Source organism: Syngnathus scovelli, chromosome 17, assembly GCF_024217435.2.
Source record: "Syngnathus scovelli strain Florida chromosome 17, RoL_Ssco_1.2, whole genome shotgun sequence".
In the NCBI taxonomy this organism is placed as follows: Eukaryota; Metazoa; Chordata; class Actinopteri; order Syngnathiformes; family Syngnathidae; genus Syngnathus; species Syngnathus scovelli.
This window is the reverse complement of record NC_090863.1, coordinates 1,573,116-1,600,693: the sequence shown is the minus strand read 5'-3', so window position 1 is coordinate 1,600,693 and position 27,578 is coordinate 1,573,116. Positions and strand designations below refer to the sequence as shown.

Here is a 27,578-nt window from a genome sequence, read left to right as displayed (position 1 = left end):
TCCCTTTCCGACACGTGGAGACAGCTTCCTGGACCTCGTCTACTCGGCGCAAAAGGGAGCTTTCAAAGCCACCCCCTTCCCCCATCTGGGGCTTTCTGACCATCTCACCGTTTTGCTTTTGCCCGCATACAGACAATTGGTAAAGGCATCCAGGCCGGTTCGGAGGCAGGTTCGAGTGTGGCCTGAGGGTGCCTCCGATGCACTTCGTGACTGCTTCGACACCACCGACTGGGACTTGTTTAAGCAGGCAGCCACCTACAACGATTGGACGGACATAGAGGAGTATACTGACTCTGTTACCTCTTACATCACAAAGTGCATCGATGATGTGACTTGCTCGAAATCCGTCGTCACTCGCGCGAACTGGAAGCCGTGGCTGACGGGGGCTGTCCTCAGACTGTTGAGGGCCAGGGACAGGGCTTTCAGAGCGGGGGATGAGGCTGGCTTGAGGACAGCGAGGGCCGACCTGTCCCGAGGCATCAAAGAAGCGAAGAAGGCGTTCTCGTGCAAGGTCTCCACCCACTTCAAGGACAGCAAGGACGCACGTAGACTTTGGCGGGGCATTCAGACCATCACGGACTACAAGCCCGCGCCGAGGAGCTGTGAGGGCGACGTCCGTCTGCTGAACGATCTGAACCGCTTCTTTGCTCGCTTCGATGCCCAGAACAGCACTTGCCCGCTGAAGTCCACTCCCCCCCCACACGAGCAGCCCCTGCGCCTCTCTGCCGACGGTGTGAGGAGGGCGTTTGCCGCTATTGACACCCGTAAGGCGGCGGGCCCTGACAACATCCCGGGTCGAGCGCTGAAGGACTGTGCTGGGGAGCTGTCGGGTGTCTTCACGGACATCTTTAACGTTTCCCTGCAGCAGGCCATCGTCCCCTCGTGTTTCAAGGCTGCCACCATCGTTCCTGTGCCAAAGAAACCTGCACCGTCCTGCTTCAATGACTACCGCCCTGTGGCACTGACGCTCATCATCATGAAGTGCTTTGAGCGGCTGGTCATGGAGCACATCAAGTCCGTTCTCCCCCCCACCATTGACCCTTTCCAGTTTGCGTACCGTGCCAAGCGGTCCTCTGAGGATGCCATCTGCTCTGCCCTCCACTCGGCCCTCACCCACCTGGAGAGAAAGGACTCATATGTGAGGTTGCTGTTTGTGGACTTCAGCTCTGCCTTCAACACCATTGTGCCGCAGCGACTCATCTGCAAACTCGACGAGCTGGGCCTCAGTACCTCCCTCTGCAACTGGATACTGGACTTCCTCTGTCAGAGGCCTCAGGTGGTGCGTGTTGGCGACAAAATCTCTGCCAGCATCACGCTGAGCACGGGAGCCCCCCAGGGCTGCGTGCTCAGTCCATTGCTCTTCACCCTGCTGACGCATGACTGCACTGCGACCTACAGCGACAACCGCATAGTGAAGTTTGCTGACGACACGACTCTGGTGGGTCTCATCACGAAGGGCGACGAGACTCGGTACAGGTCGGAAGTTGACCTTCTGACCACGTGGTGCAGGGACAACAACCTCCTGCTGAACGTCAATAAGACCAAGGAAATGATTGTTGACTTCCGGAAGGGTCACACAACACACCTGCCGCTGATCATCGACGGTGCTGTGGTGGAGAGGGTGAGCTGCACCAAGTTCCTGGGGGTGCACATCAGTGAGGACCTCTCCTGGTCTGAAAACACCTCGTCACTGGCGAAGAAAGCTCAGCGCCGCTTGTACTTCCTGCGGAAGCTCAGGCGTGCATGTGCTCCTCAGGCAGTCCTGTCTACATTCTACCGTGGCACCATTGAGAGCGTCCTCACCAGTTGCATCGCTGTCTGGGGTGGTAACTGCACTGAACAGAACTTGAAGGCCCTGCAGCGCATAGTGAATACGGCTGGTAAGATTATTGGTGCTTCGCTACCCTCCCTGAAGGACATTTACACCTCCCATGTCGCCCGCAAGGCAACCTCGATTGCCAGAGATGTGACTCACCCGGCTCACTCTTTGTTTGACCTTCTGCCCTCTGGGAAGAGGTACAGGAGCCTGCGCTCCCGCACCACCAGACTCGCCAACAGCTTCTTTCTCCAGGCTGTTAGGGCCCTGAACTCGCTACCCCCTTCTGCGTAGCGTGCGGCACTGTTGCGCTATTTTCGGGAATGTCTGCTGTACGCGCACTTGCTCCTTTTTTTTCTGCTCCTCCTATTTATTTATTTATTTATTTATTTATTTATTTATTTATTTATTTATTGTTGTGTTATTTATTCATTATTTATTCAGTACGCTTTTGTTATACTTGTTTACTTGTTTGTCTGTTGTGAGCCATGTCTTGTCACCGTGGGATAGGGGGGAACAAAATGTCGGTTTCTTTGTGTGTCTTTGGCATGTGGAGAAATTGACAATAAAGCTGACTTTGACTTTGACTTTGACAGCAAGGACGCACGTAGCCTTTGGCGGGGCATTCAGACCATCACGGACTACAAGCCCGCGGCGAGGAGCTGTGAGGGCGACGTCCGTCTGCTGAACGATCTGAACCACTTCTTTGCTCGCTTCGACGCCCAGAACAGCACTTGCCCGCTGAAGAACACTCACCCCCCACACGAGCAGCCCCTGCGCCTCTCTGCCGACGGTGTGAGGAGGGCGCTTGCCGCTATTGACACCCGTAAGGCGGCGGGCCCTGACAACATCCCGGGTCGAGCGCTGAAGGACTGCGCTGGGGAGCTGTCGGGTGTCTTCACGGACATCTTTAATGTTTCCCTGCAGCAGGCCATCGTCCCCTCGTGTTTCAAGGCTGCCACCATCGTTCCTGTAACGAAGAAACCTGCACCGTCCTGCTTCAATGACTACCGCCCCGTGGCACTGACGCCCATCATCATGAAGTGCTTTGAGCGGCTTGTCATGGAGCACATCAAATCCGTTCTCCCCCCCCACCATTGACCCTTTCCAGTTCGCGTACCATGCCAAGCGGTCCTCTGAGGATGCCATCTGCTCTGCCCTCCACTCGGCCCTCACCCACCTGGAGAGAAAGGACTCATATGTGAGGTTGCTGTTTGTGGACTTCAGCTCTGCCTTCAGCACCATTGTGCCGCAGCGACTCATCTGCAAACTCGACGAGCTGGGCCTAAGTACCTCCCTCTGGGACTGGCTACTGGACTTCATCTGTCAGAGGCCTCAGGTGGTGCGTGTTGGCGACAAAATCTCCGCCAGCATCACGCTGACCACGGGGGCCCCCCAGGGCTGCGTGCTCAGTCCATTGCTCTTCACCCTGCTATCGCATGATTGCACTGCGACCTACAGCGACAACCGCATAGTGAAGTTTGCTGACGACACGACTCTGGTGGGTCTCATCACGAAGGGCGACGAGACTTGGTACAGGTCGGAAGTTAACCTTCTGACCACGTGGTGCAGAGACAACAACCTCCTGCTGAACGTCAACAAGACCAAGGAAATCGTTGTTGACTTCCGGAAGGGTCACACAAAACACCTGCCGCTGATCATCGACGGTGCTGTGGTGGAGAGGGTGAGCTGCACCAAGTTCCTGGGGGTGCACATCAGTGAGGACTTCTCCTGGCCCGCGAACACCTCGTCACTGGCAAAGAAAGCTCAGCGCCGCCTGTACTTCCTGCGGAAGCTCAGGCGTGCATGTGCTCCTCAGGCAGTCCTGTCTACATTCTACCGTGGCACCGTTGAGAGCGTCCTCACCAGTTGCATTGCTGTCTGGGGTGGTAACTGCACTAAACAGAACTTGAAGGCCCTGCAGCGCATAGTGAATACGGCTGGTAAGATTATTGGTGCTTCGCTCCCCTCCCTGAAGGACATTTACACCGCCCATCTCGCCCGCAAGGCAACCTCGATTGCGAGAGATGTGAGTCACCCGGCTCACTCTTTGTTTGACCTTCTGCCCTCCCGCACCACCAGACTCGCCAACAGCTTCTTTCTCCAGGCTGATAGGACCCTGAACTCGCTACCCCCTTCTGCGTAGCGTGCGGCACTGTTGAGCTTTTTCTGGAATGTCTGCTGTACGCGCACTTGCTCCTTTTTTTGCTCCTCTTATTTATTTATTTATTTATTTATTTATTTATTTATTTATGTATTTATGTATTTATTTATTTATTTATTTATTTATTGTGTTATTTATTCATTATTTATTCAGCACGCTGTTGTTATACTTGTTTACTTGTTTGTCTATTGTGGGCCATGTCTTGTCACCGTGGGATAGGGGGGAACGAAATTTCGGTTTCTTTGTGTGTCTTTGGCATGTGGAGAAATTGACAATAAAGCTGACTTTTACTTTGACTTTGAAGCTCAGTTTGGCAAGACGAGGCTGTGAATAGCATAGCTAAAACAGCCTGTTGCGTTTTGTTCAAGATGTCCATCGTTAAGTAAGGAAAACAAAAATGTGGAGTAACAGTTTTTATAACAGATATTAGGTTGTTTAATGGCGGTCAGTGCACAAGGCACTTCAGCAGAAGAAACAACAAGGTCACACTCCAGATCAGAAGGCTTTATAGTGACCAAAAGCAGGAACATGGAAGAGAATGGGAGGGAAGGATTAGGTGTGTTCTGTTATCACCTGAATATCCTGTTTATTGAATCTTTTGTGACTATGTGTCATGGAACTCAACTGAGCTCTGTGTGCCGTGTCTGTGCTCACTGCCTATGTGTAAGTGAAAGTCACAAAGCTCTGTGTGCTGTGTCTGTGCTCTGATTGAGCAACTATTTTGGGTAAATTATTTACACATTGATTGATATGATAAAGTATATATGTTTGTATAAACTAATAAGAGTATCTGCACATTGTTGTTGCTCCATCTTCAGGCCCTAATTTGATCCCCATTCACTTCCATCCTTTTCGTTCATTACCTGTACCGCGGGGGGTCGCAGGCGTGCTGGAGCCTATCTGTTAGAAAAATTGTATATATATGTTATCATGTGTTCTCTAATGAGTACTTATTCATAATGTTACTGCTCAGTATGCGAGGAGTGTAAACAGATTTTTAGTGTAGTCGGATTGCTGTAAGTCTGAATGCACTCCTCGCGAGAAAAGACTCAATATTCTGCCTCACTGGTTTTGTCTGCTGATCATTTTGCTGATTTTGAACCTAACACTATCCCAGCAGTCATCGGGCAGGAGGCGGGGGACACGTAACTGGTTGCCAGCCAATCGCAGGGCACACAGAGACAAACAATAATTCGCACTTGTACCACACCTATGGGCAATTTGGATTACTAAATCGGCTGACCAAGCATGTTTTTGTGATGTGGGAGGAAAACCCAGGGAAAACCTACGCAGGCACAGGGAGAACCTACAAACTCCACAGAGGGAGCACCAGATCACAAGTCAAAAGCCCTTATATGATACAAATGGATTTGCTTTCATGTCGAATAGTATGCTTTGCATGTTTTAGTGGGGATTTGGAGAGGTATCACCGAACATGTAAATGAATGAGGGACCCTTTGGGTCAGTAAGTAAGGTGCACCACTGTAGCAGATGTTTCCATAGTGTGATTATTACGTTTGCCTAACACGCGAAAAGTCCCCAGTTCGTGACTGGGTAGAAACAGCTTCGTTACATTCCGATTGATAGCGAATATGACATGGACCTGAGGACTAGATTTCAGCGATTAATGAATTCTGATTAATATCATAGTCGGTTTGGGCGTGTCATTTCAGGGTCATAATTGTGTGTCTATCGCTGCCTCGTGGCAGTCAAGCCTAAAAAAACATGGGAACGCCTGAGGGAGTTTCGCCAAAATGAATTAGGAAGAACTTTATAAAATTAAGTTGATGTTAAAACGTAGGTGGACGTAATGTCTGGAAGCTTGTGTTCAACAGAAGGCTGTTTGGCAACAGTGAACAACGGACAAATTCAGCAAAGTAATTTAATTACGCCATGACCCATATTCGTTCCAGGGATGCTACGGCCACAACGCTATACGATCATGACCGATATGCAATCACAATAAGTTTAGGGTCTTTTATTTAGGATCTTCAGCCAGGACACCCAGGCAAACCATGAAAGAATGTTGATGTTAAAATGTTGGTGGAACTATCCAACTCTGCAGATCCGATGATCCCAAAGATTTGGGGTGAGACAACATTGAAAAAACGTGTTTCTTTGTTGACAGTGTCCCTTCTTTTGTGGCTTAGCTCTTCTTCGTTTCACATCTAAAGTATCATATATCATTTTACCTTGCGGCTTATACTAAACCGTACATAACATATCATGTCGCCCATACAACTCATGCATGAGATGCGATGGCTGAGATATTTAGGCGATGGGTTGCTACTCCATTGTGCTCTCCACTCATCATTTCAAATCACATCCTAGTCGGATTTTCATTAACTTCATCCAAAGTGTCTTGGCACAACGTACATAACGTGAATTGTCAACACAAGATGAACAAGCCGAGGTGGCCGAGAGGTTATGGTGATGGAATGCTAATCCGTTGTGCTCTGCACACCTGGGTTCACATCCCATCCTCGTCGAAGGCTGGTTTTAAATTGTTGTACAGTGGATCCTCGGTTTTTGAGTGTCCCCGTTCTCGAACAAATCAGTATTTGAACAAAAAATTCGTGATTTTTTTTGCTTAGGATGTCGGACGAAATTCGGTTGTCGAACCTCGCGAGATGAGCCGAGAGGACCCGCATGCCAACTGACTCCGTCCGTTGTTACATTCTCGTTACTCTGAGGATTGCATCAACTCTAATCGTGCCTCCAAAGGAAGCAAGTGGGAGCAGTAAAGCCAATCTTAAACACAAAGACACTCCTAAAGCAATGCGACAGTGAGCGCCCGGTGGGCTGCGGTTGCGCGATCAGACCAAATTAAGCTCCCTGCGCACTGAGGTCCACTTAAATTTTGGAAAGTACATCAGGACTTTAAAAATATTTTGTATATTTTAGCGACCGCTCTGTCACAATAATGCGACCAGCGCGGTGCAGTTGCGCGGTGGGCGATGCGCTGCAGTTGCGTGATCGAACAAAAATGTGCAAATAAAAAAATGCTCAAAAAAGGCGGTTATTATTTTGCTTGGAATGGATTTTTTTTTTTTTTGTAATGGGAAAACATGATTCGGAATTCGAACGATTCACTTCTCGAACAGCCTTCTGGAACGGATTGTGGTCGAAAACCGAGGCTCCACTGTGTCCGTAATCTGGTTTGTATTTGACTCATTATAATAATATTTATACTCTTTGGCGACTCGGTGGGGAACTGGTTTGCATGTCCGCTAAAGGGAAATGTGCTTTCGGCAGTTTGCAAACATATTTTATTAAGGCTGCGTTAGATCTATATACAATTACGACAATATAAACTCCAGTAGTGGCTGTGCTTGTAAAAAGAAATGTGCAGGCAACTTGCACAAAGTTATTTTCTTCTATTTGTTGTGCAAAAAGGATATATCGGTCAGGCGAGAGCGAGACAGACGTGCAGCTGACGAGATCATCTCGAGATAGGTGAGAAAACGAGAACGACCCCCCTGACTTTGTGGCCGCGCTTCGCAAGAAAAACTCAACCACAAGAACAGCTGCACTCACAACAACACCCAGTGGGGAGGAGACGGCCATCGACCAATCATCACACAATGTTTTGCATCTTTGAATATTCATATTGTGTCTCTTTATAACTGGGCAACCCGGAAGAATGTGTGGTCTCTTGATGGTTACAAGAACACACGAGTTTCAGTGTGAGGGACCCGGGACCCGGGCGCCCGTATTAGCTTGCTTTGTCAGGAATAAACAATTGGTAAATTCGGTCTGATTGATCAATTGGTCTTCTCTTTGACAGAACGAACCCGCAAAATTGTTAGGTGCGCCAGTGTGTGGATTAGGACATAACGACTCATGTGTTAAGTGTTGATCGCAATTTGGAGTCATATCAATAACTAGAATCCGTATCCTAACACCGCTTCACAGTTAAGAAAGTGCGGGTTCGATTCCACCAACGGCTGTTGCATGTTGTTGTTGATGTTCGTTGTTGGGTCAGGAAAACTAAGATGTGAGGTAACGGTTGGTTCTTTATTGGCAAGATCTTGGGTTGTTTAATGGCGGTCAGTACACATGGCACTTCAGCAGATCTAACAACAACCCCCATCTCCAGGTCAGAAGGATTTATACTGTCCGGGAAAGGCGGGAAAGTGTCACCTGACCATTTGGTATCTATGTGTATTGCAGAGTCACTGCCCTGTGTGTGTGTGTGTGTGTGTGTGTGTGTGTCTGTGTGTGCGCACGCGTGCGTGCGTGTGTGTGTGTGTGTGCGTGTGTGTGTACTTGTTTTTATTAGTATGGGGGGTCCGAAGACAGGGAGCCCACCAACAAAGTGGGGCCCTGTGTTGTTGTGGGGTCCAAAATCATGGACCCCACTCGGGAAACCACTCTAAAACAGCTTGAAATGCTCTAACAACATGCCTCACGAATTTTTTTCACTTACCCCTCATGGTCGCAATGTTGAGAATTGTGTGTGTGAAGTGTGTGTGCTCAGTAGCGGCCCCCCGACCATGGCAAGTGGTATTGCAAGTATACACACTACCGGAAGTGTGTGTGATTCAACCAATCAGGGCACCTCGTGATCCGAGTGTTGATTAAGAAAATAAAATGCTATTTCCTGTAGATTTAAACCAGGTAATTATTATTTTAGTAACCATAGCAGCTAAAATAATACTGTAAACATAAAATTCCTGCATTACAATTGCAATTTATCTACGTTATTTAATATTCATTACACTTGCTTTATAAAAATACGCTCATTCTATTAGGCTTATTTTAAAAACTGTCTCGTGCATTTTTCATGTTCTAAACATAAAAATAAAGGTATAAATAAATAGTAATTTATTCTTTACCATCAGTTTACATATTAGTTAAATCAGCATCTCGTGCATTTTTCATGTTCTAAACATAAAAATAAAGGTATAAATAAATAGTAATTTATTCTTTACCATCAGTTTACATATTAGTTAAATCAGCAGGTATTGCATGTGTTAGCTTCATGCGGCTAAAACCACCAGCTTAACGTCACTTCGCCACGTGTGACGCCGCCAGACTGAGACTGCTCCGCGACGAAGAAACACGCTGCTCATAACGAAACACAACATACACGGTGAGTAAATCAACTGCATGTAAATACTAAGTACAAGAAACTGATGTAGAAATGCTTTTTGTCCAGACCCCGAGGGGTTTATATGCAATGATTATGGCTTCGGATTCGGTATATTGTCACTCGGATGGCGTAACGTTTTCCCCTCAGACAGTCCGGCTTTTTAACTTGTTATTCATCTTAGCTTGCAGTGGTTTTAAAAACAATGGTGTAAAAGAGAACGACAGAATGTATAATTGCTCTGTGTTATATTCAGGATGATTTCGATGTGCTAATGTTTCATAATTGCTAAGCCCAGAACCGGACTCTGGCCGTAATTGCCGAAACCACTTCAAAACTCGTCAAACACGTGTGTGCTCAGTGTTATGATATATCTGCATGTCTTCTGTATTTCTCGGTGGTTTTCTATCAGAATGCTTTCTTTAAATAACACAAGCATTCTGACGCAAATAAAACTATCCGGAAACTAGCTTATTGGCTAATTAGCTACCGCTAATCAGGATGCTACGTTCACTTTTCAAACACAAACATAATAAAAACGAGTTGGTAGCTCCTGAAAAGTATAACGAGTTATACTGGTAAAACTATTGAAATAACTTTTCTTTGGATGCAGCACCTGGTTGGAACTGTGACTAGTTAAAAGTAACAAAGCTCAGCTTCAAGCCGACAAACATTTTCATTAATATATCAGTATTTTCTGAAAAATATTCTTTCTTTAATCACTCTTGTTCTGTTAGTTCTCAGGCCAGGCTTATTCCTTCAGTCTTTATACAGTGGATGATTACAAATCTTTTAAAATTAATATAGAGTGCTTGTTAAAGTTCTCTCTGCCATGTTTTGAATTATTTTTTAGAGCCAGAAATGTCCAAAAGGAAAGCAAGAAAAAAGCCTGCTGATGAAGCAGCCTTTTACATTTAATCCTCAAAGGACAAACCTGGACTAGTGGAAAGATTTATTGATGATCAAAAAGGTAATAAACTCATTTTTAGACCATTTATCCATTAAGTATATATTTATTTATTTTATAAAACAACACAAAAAACAATCAAATTCAGATTGGTTGTTGTATTTCTGTTTCTAAGCGAGAACTTAGTATTAAAATTGTAAGATAACACCACAATTATTTGGTTAAAGGTGTATCTTAAAGAAATATTTTCTCATAACCAATGGTTTTATATAAAATGTCCTTGCAGGAAGAGGCGTGTTTGCTACCCAGCACTTTGAACAAGGAGAGTTCATCTTATAATACAGGGGTCAACTTCTGTCAGCAGAAAAATGCCAAACAAGCAAGTACTCTGAAAAGGAGAGTACATTTCTCTTTGACTTTGAATGGCAGAATCATTACTGGTGGTATGTATATCCAAATATTTTCTATACAATAATTATGAACTCTAGAAAGAGACTGGAATAAAATACCCTAAATTAGTGAGTCACTCAGAAGCAATATTTCAATAACACATCAGGATTGTGGCATTAACAATTAACAAAGACATTGTTTCCCTCTCAACTTTTCTTTTGAAATGTTGCAAGTTTTTATTTCTGTAAGCCAACTTTTATTTTACTAAAAAACTAGTTATATGATACAAAATGTTTGATTTCTGTTTTTTCTTTCCTAGTATTGATGCATCAACAGAGGATGGCTCTCTTGGAAGATTAGTGAATGACAACCACAAGTCTCCAAACTGCACCATGAAAAAAATAGTAAATGACGAGCCCCATTTGTGCCTTTTTGCCATCAAAAACATAGAAATGGGAACTGAAATCAATTACAACTATGGTGATTCTAAATGGCCATGGCGTGAAAAAGTAAGTCAGTAAGATCAAGTATGCAAGTTGGAATATTAATTTGTTATTAAAAAAAGGAAGATTTTTGTCTCTTTTATTTGAATTACTCTCAGTATGATGTTGGTAAGTTATTTGTGGTTTTGATTCCAGGTGACAGGCTCTCAGGCTCCTGTTGACGGTGCGCTGCCTGAACCAGCCAGAACTTGGCAGGACTCTGGCCCTGATGATAACATCAAACAAGATGCCAGCCAACAGGTAACATTCAGTTAGACTTTGTTGTAAGAAATAAACTTTGTAGACCTTTTCTTGTTCTCTTAGTTTACAGCTTTTAGTTGGAAAGCTGTTCTTTAGTCAGAAGGTACCTTAAACAGCATTCAGCCAACCATTGGATCACATGGTTTTAGTGGTTCTCCTCATAGAGCCCAAACGAACCAGTGGCACACACACCTATAGAAGGATTGTTGAAACATGCGCCCATGGGTGTCCAACCAAGCCAATCATTCACACACACATAACAGATTTCTGATGGCTACTTGTGGGGCCCTCCGTATGGATCTAAAGTTGTCTTGGTTATTCCAACCAAGCCAATCATTCACACACACACAATAACAGATTTCTGATGGCTACTTGTGGGGCTCTCCGTATGGATCGAAAGTTGTCTCATGTTTTTAGATCATATTTTGGTTATGGACATTATGGAGGCTGATTATATTACAGCTATAGTTCCACACATCCTCAACAGCAAAACGACTAAAGTGTCATGCTGAAGGATGCTCCACTACATCCATAAAGATGCTGTTATAGGACCTGATTAGACATCAGGTCTGACTGGAACACTTTAGTTAGAAAAGCTTGTTTGGTTTTGGGGACTAACTTCACATGATTTAACTATACAGGTCTTGAGTCTGTCATTTGTGGTGTCTGTATGATGTTGGTAAGTTATTTGTGGTTTTAATTCCAGGTGACAGGCTCTCAGGCTCCTGTTGACGGTGCTCTGCCTGAACCAGCCAGAACTTGGCAGGACTCTGACCCTGATGATAACATCAAACAAGATGCCAGCCAACAGGTAACATTCAGTTAGACTTTGTTGTAAGAAATCAACTTTGTAGACCTTTTCTTGTTCTCTTAGTTTACAGCTTTTAGTTGGAAAGCTGTTCTTTAGTCAGAAGGTACCTTAAACAGCATTCAGCCAACCATTGGATCACACGGTTTTAGTGATTCTCCTCATAGAGCCCAAACGAACCAGTGGCACACACACCTATAGAAGGATTGTTAAAACATGCGCCCATGGGTGTCCAACCAAGCCAATCATTCACACACACAACAGATTTCTGATGGCTACTTGTGGGGCCCTCCGTATGGATCTAAAGTTGTCTTGGTTATTCCAACCAAGCCAATCATTCACACACACACAATAACAGATTTCTGATGGCTACTTGTGGGGCCCTCCGTATGGATCGAAAGTTGTCTCATGTTTTTAGATCATATTTTGGTTATGGACATTATGGAGGCTGACTATATTACAGCTATAGTTCCACACGTCCTCAACAGCAAAACGGCTAAAGTGTCATGCTGAAGGATGCTCCACTACATCCATAAAGATGCTGTTATAGGACCTGATTAAACATCAGGTCTGACTGGAACACTTTAGTTAGAAAAGCTTGTTTGGTTTTGGGGACTAACTTCACATGATTTAACTATACAGGTCTTGAGTCTGTCATTTGTGGTGTCTGTATGATGTTGGTAAGTTATTTGTGGTTTTAATTCCAGGTGACAGGCTCTCAGGCTCCTGTTGACGGTGCGCTGCCTGAACCAGCCAGAACTTGGCAGGACTCTGACCCTGATGATAACATCAAACAAGATGCCAGCCAACAGGTAACATTCAGTTAGACTTTGTTGTAAGAAATAAACTTTGTAGACCTTTTCTTGTTCTCTTAGTTTACAGCTTTTAGTTGGAAAGCTGTTCTTTAGTCAGAAGGTACCTTAAACAGCATTCAGCCAACCATTGGATCACACGGTTTTAGTGGTTCTCCTCATAGAGCCCAAACGAACCAGTGGCACACACACCTATAGAAGGATTGTTGAAACATGCGCCCATGGGTGTCCAACCAAGCCAATCATTCACACACACATAACAGATTTCTGATGGCTACTTGTGGGGCCCTCCGTATGGATCTAAAGTTGTCTTGGTTATTCCAACCAAGCCAATCATTCACACACACACAATAACAGATTTCTGATGGCTACTTGTGGGGCCCTCCGTATGGATCAAAGGTTGCCTCATGTTTTTAGATCATATTTTGGTTATGGACATTATGGAGGCTGATTATATTACAGCTATAGTTCCACACATCCTCAACAGCTAAACGGCTAAAGTGTCATGCTGAAGGATGCTCCACTACATCCATAAAGATGCTGTTATAGGAGCTGATTAGACATCAGGTCTGACTGGAACACTTTAGTTAGAAAAGCTTGTTTGGTTTTGGGGACTAACTTCACATGATTTAACTATACAGGTCTTGAGTCTGTCATTTGTGGTGTCTGTATGATGTTGGTAAGTTATTTGTGGTTTTAATTCCAGGTGACAGGCTCTCAGGCTCCTGTTGACGGTGCTCTGCCTGAACCAGCCAGAACTTGGCAGGACTCTGACCCTGATGATAACATCAAACAAGATGCCAGCCAACAGGTAACATTCAGTTAGACTTTGTTGTAAGAAATCAACTTTGTAGACCTTTTCTTGTTCTCTTAGTTTACAGCTTTTAGTTGGAAAGCTGTTCTTTAGTCAGAAGGTACCTTAAACAGCATTCAGCCAACCATTGGATCACATGGTTTTAGTGATTCTCCTCATAGAGCCCAAACGAACCAGTGGCACACACACCTATAGAAGGATTGTTGAAACATGCGCCCATGGGTGTCCAACCAAGCCAATCATTCACACACACATAACAGATTTCTGATGGCTACTTGTGGGGCCCTCCGTATGGATCTAAAGTTGTCTTGGTTATTCCAACCAAGCCAATCATTCACACACACACAATAACAGATTTCTGATGGCTACTTGTGGGGCCCTCCGTATGGATCGAAAGTTGTCTTGGTTATTCCAACCAAGCCAATCATTCACACACACATAATAACAGATTTCTCATGGCTACTTGTGGGGCCCTCCGTATGGATCGAAAGTTGTCTTGGTTGTTCCAACCAAGCCAATCATTCACACACACATAATAACAGATTTCTGACAGCTACTTGTGGGGCCCTCCGTATTGACCGAAGGTTGTCTCATGTTTTTAGATCATATTTTGGTTATGGACATTATGGAGGCTGATTATATTACAGCTATAGTTCCACACATCCTCAACAGCAAAACGGCTAAAGTGTCATGCTGAAGGATGCTCCACTACATCCATAAAGATGCTGTTATAGGACCTGATTAGACATCAGGGCTGACTGGAACACTTTAGTTAGAAAAGCTTGTTTGGTTTTGGGGACTAACTTCACATGATTTAACTATACAGGTCTTGAGTCTGTCATTTGTGGTGTCTGTATGATGTTGGTAAGTTATTTGTGGTTTTAATTCAAGGTGACAGGCTCTCAGGCTCCTGTTGACGGTGCGCTGCCTGAACCAGCCAGAACTTGGCAGGACTCTGACCCTGATGATAACATCAAACAAGATGCCAGCCAACAGGTAACATTCAGTTAGACTTTGTTGTAAGAAATAAACTTTGTAGACCTTTTCTTGTTCTCTTAGTTTACAGCTTTTAGTTGGAAAGCTGTTCTTTAGTCAGAAGGTACCTTAAACAGCATTCAGCCAACCATTGAATCACACGGTTTTAGTGGTTCTCCTCATAGAGCCCAAACGAACCAGTGGCACACACACCTATACATGGATATTTGAAACATGCGCCCATGGGTGTCCAACCAAGCCAATCATTCACACACACATAACAGATTTCTGATGGCTACTTGTGGGGCCCTCCGTATGGATCGAAAGTTGTCTTGGTTATTCCAACCAAGCCAATCATTCACACACACATAATAACAGATTTCTCATGGCTACTTGTGGGGCCCTCCGTATGGATCGAAAGTTGTCTTGGTTATTCCAACCAAGCCAATCATTCACACACACATAATAACAGATTTCTGAAAGCTACTTGTGGGGCCCTCCGTATTGATCGAAGGTTGTCTCATGTTTTTAGATCATATTTTGGTTATGGACATTATGGAGGCTGATTATATTACAGCTATAGTTCCACACATCCTCAACAGTTAAACGGCTAAAGTGTCATGCTCAAGGATGCTCCACTACATCCATAAAGATGCTGTTATAGGACCTGATTAGACATCCAGAACTGACTGTAACACTTTAGTTAGAAAAGCTTGTTTGGTTTCGGGGACTAACTTCACATGATTTAACTATACAGGTCTTGAGTCTGTCATTTGTGGTGTCTGTATGATGTTGGTAAGTTATTTGTGGTTTTAATTCCAGGTGACAGGCTCTCAGGCTCCCGTTGATGGTGCGCTGCCTGAACCAGCCAGAACTTGGCAGGACTCTGACCCTGATAATAACATCAAACAAGATGCCAGCCAACAGGTAACATTCAGTTAGACTTTGTTGTAAGAAATAAACTTTGTAGACCTTTTCTTGTTCTCTTAGTTTACAGCTTTTAGTTGGAAAGCTGTTCTTTAGTCAGAAGGTACCTTAAACAGCATTCAGCCAACCATTGGATCACACGGTTTTAGTGGTTCTCCTCATAGAGCCCAAACGAGCCAGTGGCACACACACCTATAGATGGATATTTGAAACATGCGCCCATGGGTGTCCAACCAAGCCAATCATTCACACACACATAAAAGATTTCTGATGGCTACTTGTGGGGCCCTCCGCATGGATCGAAAGTTGTCTTGGTTATTCCAACCAAGCCAATCATTCACACACACATAATAACAGATTTCTGATGGCTACTTGTGGGGCCCTCCGTATGGATCTAAAGTTGTCTTGGTTATTCCAACCAAGCCAATCATTCACACACACATAATAAGAGATTTCTGATAGCTACTTGTGGGGCCCTCCGTATGGATCGAAGGTTGTCTCATGTTTTTAGATCATATTTTGGTTATGGACATTATGGAGGCTGATTATATTACAGCTATAGTTCCACACATCCTCAACAGTTAAACGGCTAAAGTGTCATGCTCAAGGATGCTCCACTACATCCATAAAGATGCTGTTATAGGACCTGATTAGACATCCAGAACTGACTGGAACACTTTAGTTAGAAAAGCTTGTTTGGTTTTGGGGACTAACTTCACATGATTTAACTATACAGGTCTTGAGTCTGTCATTTGTGGTGTCTGTATGATGTTGGTAAGTTATTTGTGGTTTTAATTCCAGGTGACAGGCTCTCAGGCTCCTGTTGATGGTGCGCTGCCTGAATCAGCCAGAACTTGGCAGGACTCTGACCCTGATGATAACATCAAACAAGATGCCAGCCAACAGGTAACATTCAGTTAGACTTTGTTGTAAGAAATAAACTTTGTAGACCTTTTCTTGTTCTCTTAGTTTACAGCTTTTAGTTGGAAAGCTGTTCTTTAGTCAGAAGGTACCTTAAACAGCATTCAGCCAACCATTGGATCACACGGTTTTAGTGGTTCTCCTCATAGAGCCCAAACGAACCAGTGGCACACACACCTATAGATGGATTGTTGAAACATGCGCCCATGGGTGTCCAACCAAGCCAATCATTCACACACACATAACAGATTTGTGATGGCTACTTGTGGGGCCCTCCGTATGGATCTAAAGTTGTCTTGGTTATTCCAACCAAGCCAATCATTCACACTCACATAATAACAGATTTCTGATGGCTACTTGTGGGGCCCTCCGTATGGATCGAAGGTTGTCTCATGTTTTTAGATCATATTTTGGTTATGGACATTATGGAGGCTGATTATATTACAGCTATAGTTCCACACATCCTCAACAGCTAAACGGCTAAAGTGTCATGCTGAAGGATGCTCCACTACATCCATAAAGATGCTGTTATAGGACCTGATTAGACATCCAGAACTGACTGGAACACTTTAGTTAGAAAAGCTTGTTTGGTTTCGGGGACTAACTTCACATGATTTAACTATACAGGTCTTGAGTCTGTCATTTGTGGTGTCTGTATGATGTTGGTAAGTTATTTGTGGTTTTAATTCCAGGTGACAGGCTCTCAGGCTCCTGTTGATGGTGCGCTGCCTGAACCAGCCAGAACTTGGCAGGACTCTGACCCTGATGATAACATCAAACAAGATGCCAGCCAACGGGTAACATTCAGTGCGACTTTGTTGTAAGAAATAAACTTTGTAGACCTTTTCTTGTTCTCTTAGTTTACAGCTTTTAGTTGGAAAGCTGTTCTTTAGTCAGAAGGTACCTTAAACAGCATTCAGCCAACCATTGGATCACACGGTTTTAGTGGTTCTCCTCATAGAGCCCAAACGAACCAGTGGCACACACACCTATAGATGGATTGTTGAAACATGCGCCCATGGGTGTCCAACCAAGCCAATCATTCACACACACATAACAGATTTCTGATGGCTACTTGTGGGGCCCTCCGTATGGATCTAAGGTTGTCATGGTTATTCCAACCAAGCCAATCATTCACACACACATAACAGATTTCTGAAATATGGTTTCTTGTGGCTTCTTTGTTGTAAATTTTGGAGCCTTTTCCATGTTTTATATGTAAAATTTCCTGTGATATAAGGTTTTGGCATATTTCAGAGGATGTGTACAGCACCGGTCGTCTACCAGTTAAGATATTGGACAGAAATTTTAATTATTTTGAGCAAAGAAATTCTAGTCTTTATATTAATACAGCATATAAGAGTAGCTTGCAGAAACTAACAACACATTTCTTTTAATTCCCTCCATAGAGCTATCAATTATCAAAGGAGTTTCTCAAAGTGGACTACTCAGACAGTGATGATACTGACAATGATTCCCAAAAGGACTGCTCTGTACCTCTGCAAATCAATCTGCTCAAAACAAGAGTATATTAAATTTGACCAAGCATTCTTATACAGGTGCAGTTAATTTTTGTTTTAGAATATTGCTATACTGTGTTTTTTTTCTGTACTTAAAAATCATCATTTCAGATGGGCTGATCCCAGAAGTGATAGAAGTGACCTCTTGTACCTCCGCATCTCGTGGCCCAAGTAATGAAAAGTCTGCCAAAAAGGGAGGTGAGTTTAGAGTAATCCTTTTCAATATATAACTTTATCACAGTTGCTTTTAAATTGCCCAATTGTTACTACTGTATCAGTATCTAATTATCCTCACATATGCTGCTTACTAAGATTTAGATGACCCAAGCAAGATATATTAAACACCACTTGACTTTTTTTCTTAGACATGTAAGGTCTAAACTTTTGAATTTTGTCATAAAATGAAAATTGACCCATCCTTTCTCATGTGAGTTACAGGTCATTGCTAACCTTGATTATATGTGAGATGTTTGTTTACATCTATTTTTAAATAGAGGTAATGTATACATGACACATTTACCTCAAAAGAGAGAAAGAAAAATTGCTCTAGATTAACCTATTAGTGAATATGCAAATTCACACATTGTCACACCAAGGCAGATACCATTCTTATACAGCTTGCATTTAATTTTTTACACATTATATATTTCCAAATTTACTTTTATCATCTTTGTTTGTCCATGTGTAGCACGTTATCAAAGCAAATTCCCCATACATGTAAAACACTGTCTGAAAAAAGTTTTTCTCTGATTTTTATTTTTTATTTTCCCTGATTTTGCAACAACTTGTATCTGTTCTTAATGGTTTTGTCAGAGAAATGGTGCATCCCAATGTGCTGCCATGGTGGAGTTTGACTGCCTGTGCAACCTCTGTAGGGTCCAGGAATTGCTTCATCTACCAGCAGTGACATTCTGGTCAAATGCAAAACTGCTTAAAAGTAATCAAGAAAATGAGAGACCTCTTTCCCCCACCACCAAAACTGGGGGCATTCTAATGTTACCCTTTTGTGCATCTATTTTTAATTTTGTTAATATCAAAACAGCTGACACTGAAGACCACCTAGCAACTTAAATGACCGGATTAATATCTCAGATATTAACTGATTTACTTATGTCTATTGTAGGCTCATCACTGTTGACAAAGATAGTTGACGTTATAAAATATCTCATTTGAATTATATTGTCGGATAATTGTACATAAAGTGAATGTATTCTTTATGCAATTTTGTTCTAATTAAGTTGTAAACTAAAAAGTGCTCTTCCTATGCCCTTAGGTAACGGAAAAGTTGTGAAAAGAAGCTGGACCCCAGAGGAATGTGCTGCAGTAAATAAACATTCAAGGAAGTATATATTGACAAATCAGGTTCCTGGTAAGCTTGACTGCGAGAGATGCATTGCTGCAGAACCACAAGCACCGAGCTGTTAAGTACTTTGTCAAAAAGAGAATAACCACCATGAGGAGAAAATATGAGTGAAACAGCTTCCCTTAACAGAGATAGAAACACATGGCTGGTCCTGTTTCACCATTTGTTCACTATTTGTTTGTGATTTTTTTTATGCTCCACTTCTCCTGTTCGTAAATGTTAGATTAAATAAGTTCCTTTATTCATTGGCTACATTTGTAATGTGTCCATTTAAAATTTTGACTCGACAATTATTACTTGTAAATCCTGTGTACTTTATAGTTAGCTAAAATGCAGAATTTAAATATTTTAAAATGTACCAATATGACTGAACAAATTGAAGAATATTAAGACTGTGACCAAGGAAAATGGACCAGAATCTGAATAAAGACTTCAGAATGTATTTTAGAATGCACATTTCAATGTATATCTAGTATATTTAGCCAGATGAAAGTATTAATAAAACTAACAAAATTTTTAGGTTTTCTCAAATGATTAAGTCCACACAAATGCATGTTTGGGTTAGATTAGGGTTGGGGTTGAACTTGATAGATCCTCTTTATAAAGGCAGACCTAACAAGTCTTAAATCTTAACAGCAAGCTCCATAACTGGCTAAAAAAATAATGTGTGTATAGGTAGACCTCTTAAGGTTGAAATATTAAAAGCGATCCCCATAACTGACTAAAAATCTCATGTGTGTAAAGGTGGACCCCGCAAAGCCGGAATGTTAGAAACAGGCCCCAGATATGACTGAAAAACTGACATGAAAAAAAAAGTTTCAAATTGTGTTTATTGAAAGTGATTTTTAGTAACAAGATTTTTTTTGGGAGTTGCCTGATTTTTTTCATAGTTCTTGGACCACTAGAAAGGGTGGACCCCAGAACTCGGTAAATTAAGTTGGGTCCTGCAGAGGGAGGTTAACAAGGATGTGTGTGCGTGCATGTGTGTGTGTGTGTGTGTGTGTGTGTGTGTGTGTGTGTGTGTGTGTGTGTGTGTGTGTGTGTGTGTGTGTGTGTGCGTGGGTATGTACGTTTGCGTACGTGTGTGTGTGTTGTTGTAAGGCGGACGTAGTTGAGAGCGCCATGAGAACGTTAAAGGGGCAAGTGTGGGCGTGGATTGTATGTATAAAACCCATGCCCTATGATGCGGTGTGCCCTATGTGTGTTAAACACAGTCATGGCACACATAACTGAGACTGGGCCTTTAATTACGGTGCACGTTTTAATCGTGAAAATACGGTAACTCGTCAGCGCTGGTTTACTGCAATTTGACGACAAACCGCAAACCTATTTGGCATGGAAAGCATCATTTATAGGCGTGACTAAAGACTTAAATTTTTCAGAAAGAGAGGAGTTAGACCTTCTAACAAGGTGGCTTGGTCCAAGATCTGCAGAGCAGACAAAAAAGGTTCATGCACTACCTGCTGGAGGCGTAAAGATGATTTGGGAACGGTTTGAAGAGTGTCACCGTTCCTCGGACACAACTGAGGACACACACTGCTAAACAAGATAGAGGAGTTTCCAAGGCTAACAAACAAAGATATGAGCAAGCTAAGAGACCCGGGAGAGATCTTGTAGGAGCTATTGTGGGCTAACTCAGATGATTGATTGATTGATTGATTGATTGATTGATTGATTGATTGATTGATTGATTGATTGAAACTTTATAGATCCCTGGGGGTGGGGAAATTCAGGCCCCAGCAGTATTCATACCACAGAGCGGGTATATAAAAGACTCAGATGACATGAGCGCAACTCAATAGGCTCCTATAAGGTTGCCACACAACGGTGCCACAAAGACAGCCAGTAAGCACGAAAGTTAAAAGCCATCAAAGCAAAGCAACAAGCCAAAGGAGAAAAGTAACAGCGGCAAACCAGACCCCCTCAATTCCAAAGAACACCTCAAAACACACAAAATAGCCTAATAGGGTCCATAAACAGGTGTAAGGGCAGTCAAGTTCAACGTCGCCCAATGGACCGTGGTCGTAAATACGTAAAACATCACAAAACAAGAAAACGTGTGAGCAGCGTCCTGGGCACCCAGTCGGGGCATGTGCAGATGGTCACCATGGGGCTGGTACGGCGAAAGTCGTTGGTTCCTACGAGCACGAGGGAGCGGACCTCCCACACGGGTCGCCGCTGCAAGGCCAAGGCGAGAGACCCGGTCAGCATGAGCCGGATGAGCAGGATGGCCATCGTAGAGTCACGCCGGTCCCGACCGATGTGCGCAGCCATCCCAGCTCCCAGGGAAAAAAAATATCCGATCCGAAACAATCTGCACACGCCGAGGTGCAGTAGAAGGCGCCAGCATTGCCGAATGGACAAATAGAAAGAAAGAAAAAGGAGATAAAAAGGAAATATTAGAAAAGAGGGAACACTGCTGGGAGGCTGCCACTCACAGTGGCGCCAAACCAAAAAAAAAAAAAAAAAAGGCCTTGCATATAAGGTCACCGCTTGTGGGATCTGACAAATAGTGGATTTTGAAGTTTCTCTTCAGAGAGAATCTTTGGCCACAAAATGAGTAGGAGACAGGGTTTTCACCTGTGTGTGTTCTTGCACGTGATTTTAAGTTTACTTTCTGAGAGAATATTTGGCCACAAACTAAACAGGAAAAAGGTTTCTCACCTGTGTGTGTTCTTGTATGTGTTTTGAACTGTCCCTTCTCTGAGAATCTTTGACTACAAACTGAGCAGGAAAAAGGCTTTTCTCACCAGTGAGGGTTCTTGTGTGTCTTTTTAAATGTCCCTTCTCTGAGAAACTTTGGCCACAAACTGAGTAAGAAAAAGGGTTTTCACCTGTGTGTGTTCTTGCATGTGTTTTTACCTTCTGAAAGAATCTTTGGCCACAAACTGAGCAGGTCAAGTCAAGTCAAGTTTATTTGTATAGCCCTAAATCACAAGCAGTCTCAAAGGGCTTCACATAGACAAACAATTGACACTTATTCTCAAAGCATCCCCTGATCTTAAGCTCCCAAAAGGGCAAGGAGAACCTAAAAAAAAAAACCCTACCAGGGGAAAAATAAGAAACCTTGAGAAGGGACCACAGATGGAAGGATCCCCCTTTCAGGATCACCAGGCTGCAATGGATACAGAGAGGGCACATAAAATACGTAATATGAAAATAAATAAAAAAGTGGATGTCCAAGTCAAAGCGAAGAGCTACCAGAGGTGCCCTCGATTGTCCTGGTAGTGTGTTCGAGGAAGGTAAGCTGCAGTTCCCTCATCCTGAATTGGTCAACGAGAATCCAGATAGCCGCTGTCAGCTTGGGTGCCACCTAACCACCTCCCAGCCGGGGAGGGGTGGGGGGGACGGGGGATGGGTAGAGGGAGCGAAAACAAACTCCTGCCGAATCGGCCACTACAGGTTAATTAAAGGCCATCTCATAGAAATGTGTCTTTAAACGTGTCTTAAATGTTTCTAGAGAGGTGGCAGTTCTAATATCCATTTGTAGGGCATTCCAAAGCTCTGGAGCTCGAATAGAAAATGCTCTAGACCCTGCAGACATTTTCTTGGCCCTCGGTGTCACTATAAGACTAGCGTTTTGTGAACGAAGGTTACGAGACGGAACATAAGGAACAACTAGGTTGACAGAGATATGAAGGCGCTAAGCCATGCAATGATTTATAGGTTAATAGGAGAACCTTGAAGTCAAATCTTAAATGGACCGGGAGCCAAAGTAAGTTGGCTAATATTGGGGTAATGTGATCAAATTTTCTTGTCCGTGAGAGCAGCCTTGCAACAGCATTTTGTACTAACTGTAGACTTTTGATGCTGGACTTAGGAAGACCAGAGAATAATGCATTACAGTAGTCCAGGCGCGACGTTATGAACGCATGTATAATAGTCTCTGCATCACCGGTCGAGAGGATCGGACGAATCTTAGCAATATTCCGAAGGTGGAAAAACGCAATTGTGGTTATATTCTTAATGTGTTTTTGAAAGGAGAGCGTTTGGTCAAATATTACCCCGAGATTAGTTACAGTATCACTCTGAGTGATAGTACGGTTATCTATAGTTATAGTGGTTTCCTTAAATAAGTGTTGATAACGAGTTGGACCAATTATCAACATCTCAGTTTCATCTGGGTTAAGACGAAGGAAGTTGAGAGACATCCATTGTTTGATCTCCGCAAGGCACGCCTCAAGATTACAACAGTCCCGCGGATCTGTCATCGATAACGGCATATATAATTGGGTGTCATCCACGTAACATTGAAAACTAATATTATATTTACGTATTATGTCCCCAAGCGGAATCATATAAATATTAAATAGAATTGGTCCTTGAACCGATCCCTGTGGGACACCACACGTAACCTTATAGAACTCAGAGGACGTATTGCCATGGACCACTCGGTGCGTCTGGTCTGATAGATGGGAATAGAACCAGCCAAGTGCTGACCCTGACATACCAACACAACTTTTAAGACGCTCTAATAAAATATCAAAGTCTACAGTGTCGAAGGCAGCACTAAGATCAATTAATAATAATACCGATGAAGTGTTTGAATCCATAGCTATGAGGAGATCATTAGTCACTTTAGCAAGTGCTGTCTCAGTGGAATGATTAGCTCTAAAACCAGACTGAAAAGATTCATATTGATTATTGGCGACCATGTACTCAATAAGCTGCTGCGCTACTACTTTTTCAAGATGTTTTGCTATGAATGGGAGGTTTGAAACTGGCCTATAATTACTGAGACAGTCCGGGTCGCTTAAGTAACGGTTTAATGATAGCGGTTTTAAAGGCTGTTGGCACTATCCCAGAGGAGACAGACAGATTAATCATATTTAATACAGACGGAATGCGGTCACGTTTATTTTCCGGATTTCTGTCTTGTCTGTGTCGTAACTTCACTTCCTGTTTTATTTTGTCATCCCGTTTCAGTTCGTGGTTCCTTCCTCTGTTTCTGTTGTCTTGTATTCCCTGATCCCGATTGTGTGCACCTGTGTGGTTGACACTAATTGTCAGCACCTGTGTCCCAGCCCTTTTGTGTGTATTTAGTCCGTGTCTTCCCCTTGTCGTGTGCCAGTGTGTCTTGCCTCGTCCCGACCACCAGCGATTCCTTGCCGTCCGAATTCCTAGTAAGATTCCTCCTTTCTGTCTCGCCACAGAACGACGCCTTTTATTAGTGCCTTGTTCCCCATAGACCTTTTTGTCTCACCCGAGTGCGACGCTTTTGGTTTGGACTTTTTGCCGAGTGTTTCCCTCACAAGAGGCGCTTTGAGTTGTCTTTTTGGTCATCTTTTTGTTGGAATAAATCCGTGAAAAGAAAGACTCTGCATCCGAGTCCTCCGCCTTGTTCCCTGCCTGACAAAGGGTCGAGTAAACATGTTGTTTGTTTAGCCGCGCTAACCAATTGTGTAAGCCTTTCAGGGGACACACTTTTAAAATTCTAGAGGGTTATTGCATGATCGTCAGCGCCAGTAATCGGCGGTCTCGACTGAGTGATTGAAACGGTCATCTTGATCTCATCCCTAATGGATTCAATCTTTCAAGCGAAAAATTTCATGAACTCGTCAGCTGAGTGGAAGGATATCGGAGGTCGGCTGGCGTAGTGTTAGCTGTTAGAGATTTGCTCACTCCAACTTATTTTGCAAGAACCACACGGGAGACAAGTAAGTCCTTTTAGACACCTGCAGGTGGAGAGTCCATTCGTCGCTGTGTGTGCAGCGATGATCGAATGGAGGTCTGGACTCTCCTTCCTGCAAGAGGATATTTATTAAGAGAAACAGAGTGGGGGTTGAGAGTTGACAGGTTTGGTGAACCCCCGGCCTCTGGTAAGATCAGAGCAGGGGGTGTTTTACGATATTGTGGGAAAAAGAACAACTTTGATTGCTTCCTCTGCAGCTGGTCAATCAAGCAGAGAATGCAACCACTTTATTTTAATGTGTTGGGAGAGCAAGACAAGATTGGTTAATCATTATAGTCTACATTCCAACATAATCCTATGATAAAGATAACCTGGAAAACCCTAACATTAGCTTTGCCACTGTATCAAATAGGTATTTAGGATTGTTTTTATTGGGATTAATGACTTGCGAAAAATAACGAGTTTTTGCTAAGATAAGCGCATCTTTATATTTCAGGAAAAAGGGTTCTCACCAGTGTGGGTTCTTGTGTGTCTCTTTAAGCTTCCTTTCTCTGAGAATCTTTGGCCACAAGCTGAGCAGGAACATTTTTTTTCACCTGTGTGTGTTCTTCCATGTGTTTTTAAGTGTCCCGTCTGAGAGAATCTTTGGCCACAAACTGAGCAGGAAAAAGGTTTCTCCTGGGTGTGGGTATTAGTGTGTGTTTTTAAGTCACCCTTCTGAGAGAATATTTGGCCAGGAACTACGCAGGAAAAAGGTTTCTCAACTGTGTAGGTTCTTGTGATTATTTTTAGGTGACTGTTCTGAGAGAATCTTTTGCCACAAACTGAGCAGGAAAAATATTTTTCACCTGTGTGTGTTCTTGCATGTATTATTAAGTTTACCTTCTGAGAGAATCTTCGGCCACAAAGTGATCTGGAAAAAGATATCCAACACTGAGAACATTTCCAGTGTTTGTTATAAAATATCAACTTCTGACTCATCATCTGCAGCATCAGAAGCATGTGACAGCATGTCATCACAATCTGATATTGGAGCTAAGAGGTCGTTTGCTTGCAATCCTCCACAGTGGGCTCGATTATCTTCTGTTGTCGTGTATTGACGAGAGCTGTTTCTTACAGGCTCCGCCCCTTTGCTCACCTCATGTTGACCCTCATCTATACTTTTCAATGAGAGACAAGTGTAGGGCATACTGTAGATATCCTCTTCTTCCTTCTCTTTCCCCTCATCTTTTATCAAAGTTGCTCTGGCTCCGCCTCCTCTTTTTTGATGAAAGGACACACCTTGTCCTGTTCCTCATTAATCATGGCTGTTCCTGGCTGTTGTCACATTCAGACTTGTACATAAAGACCAGCGCTTCAAGTCAAGTTAAGTCAAGTTTATTTGTATAGCCCTAAATCACAAACAGTCTCAAAGGGCTTCACATAGCCAACAATTGACAATTATTCTCAAAGCATCCCCTGATCTTAAGCTCCAAAAAGGGCAAGGAAAAACTCAAAAAAACCCTGCCAGGGGAAAATGAGAAACCTTGAGAAGGGACCACAGATGGAAGGATCCCCCTTTCAGGATCACCAGGTTGTAATGGATGCAGAGAGGGCACAAGTAATACATAATATGAAAATCAATGAAAAAAATGGATGTCGGAGGTGCCCTCGATTGTCCTGGTAGTGTCTTCAAGGAGGTTGAGCTGCAGTTTCTTCAACCACCAGTTTCAACCACCAGCTTCAACCAGAGGTTCGAGCACGCTAACTGGTTCTCAAACTTGGCCAAGCTATTTAGCCTTGCTTGCTCGCAGAATAGTAGCATGGGAGATAGACGTGGTGACATCCTGATTTCCACTTTGCAATATTGTAGTTGAATAGTTTATAGTTCATTATTAACCACAGTAGAACAGGCCTTGTAGCTCAGTGGTTAGAGCACTGGTCTTGTAAACCAGGGGTCGTGAGTTCAATTCTCACTGAGGCCTGATTGTATACTAAGCATTTGCTGCGCAAGCTGGATTTGAAAGAGTTGAGGGTGTATTTCCACATATCTTGTCCATGGTCCTGGTGACCAGCAGTTGTGTGATGAGTTGTTGTTGTCTTTGGGGATGTGAAGGGAAATTTTATAGTTTCTCATGGCACACAAATGTGTGCACACTGGTTTAAAATCACTGGCCTAGAGTCCTGGTTAGACTACATTTTCAAGAGTTTCTTTTGGTTCATCTTCTAAAAGGTTGACACAGTTTTGCCAAGCAAGGCCGCGTCGCTTAGTGATAAGAGCACTAGAATTGTAAATCAGAGGGTGTGAGTTAAATTCCCATTAGGGTCTGACAAACAGCTACATCTGCTAACCTTGCTTGATAGTAGTGTGTTTGAATTTTTGATTAGTGGTATGTGTTGAAGCCTCATTGCTAGCAAGAGAACTGATCCTGCAAAAAAGGGGTGTGATCAAATTCACAGGCTGTATCCTCAGAAGGTTGGTTTTTGGGCCAGTTATCAGGCTGCATGACGTCACTTCCGGTGCGACGCGAACGCACGTGACACAGAGGATGAAGATTTCAATGAATTTAATAATTTGGAGTGACACGGATGGTGCGATAAACTTGGTATTTATGTTTGTCACGGAACAGAGACAGGACAACCAAGTGCGCACGATCCTTTACTGAAAAGGGGGAAAGGGGAAGTGGAACGCTGGACTTGCGGTCTGGCGTGGCT

The 27,578-nt window shown here is 43.4% G+C and overlaps 3 long non-coding RNA genes and 1 other non-coding gene across 5 annotated transcripts; all 4 read left to right on the top strand.

Annotated features, from left to right (window-relative positions):
- The first annotated feature begins 8,911 nt into the window (after positions 1–8,911).
- Positions 8,912–11,006, top strand: LOC137839634 (uncharacterized). The gene is made up of 3 exons (XR_011085662.1): positions 8,912–10,042; positions 10,266–10,422; positions 10,689–11,006. It is a non-coding gene; the product is annotated as an uncharacterized lncRNA (long non-coding RNA).
- Positions 11,007–11,821: 815 nt separating this feature from the next.
- LOC137841074 (uncharacterized) lies at positions 11,822–13,549 on the top strand. Its single transcript, XR_011088439.1, has 3 exons — positions 11,822–11,923; positions 12,628–12,732; positions 13,439–13,549. It is a non-coding gene; the product is annotated as an uncharacterized lncRNA (long non-coding RNA).
- A 3,509-nt stretch (positions 13,550–17,058) lies between these two features.
- On the top strand, positions 17,059–19,694 carry LOC125984734 (uncharacterized). Of its 2 annotated transcripts, none has more exons than XR_011085661.1 (3): positions 17,059–17,166; positions 17,779–18,087; positions 19,163–19,694. It is a non-coding gene; the product is annotated as an uncharacterized lncRNA (long non-coding RNA). The 2 variants fall into 2 exon arrangements; XR_011085660.1 differs by having other exon boundaries at positions 17,065–17,189.
- Positions 19,695–26,775: 7,081 nt separating this feature from the next.
- On the top strand, positions 26,776–26,848 carry trnat-ugu (transfer RNA threonine (anticodon UGU)). Its single transcript has one exon. It is a non-coding gene; the product is annotated as a tRNA-Thr (tRNA).
- Positions 26,849–27,578: the final 730 nt, after the last annotated feature.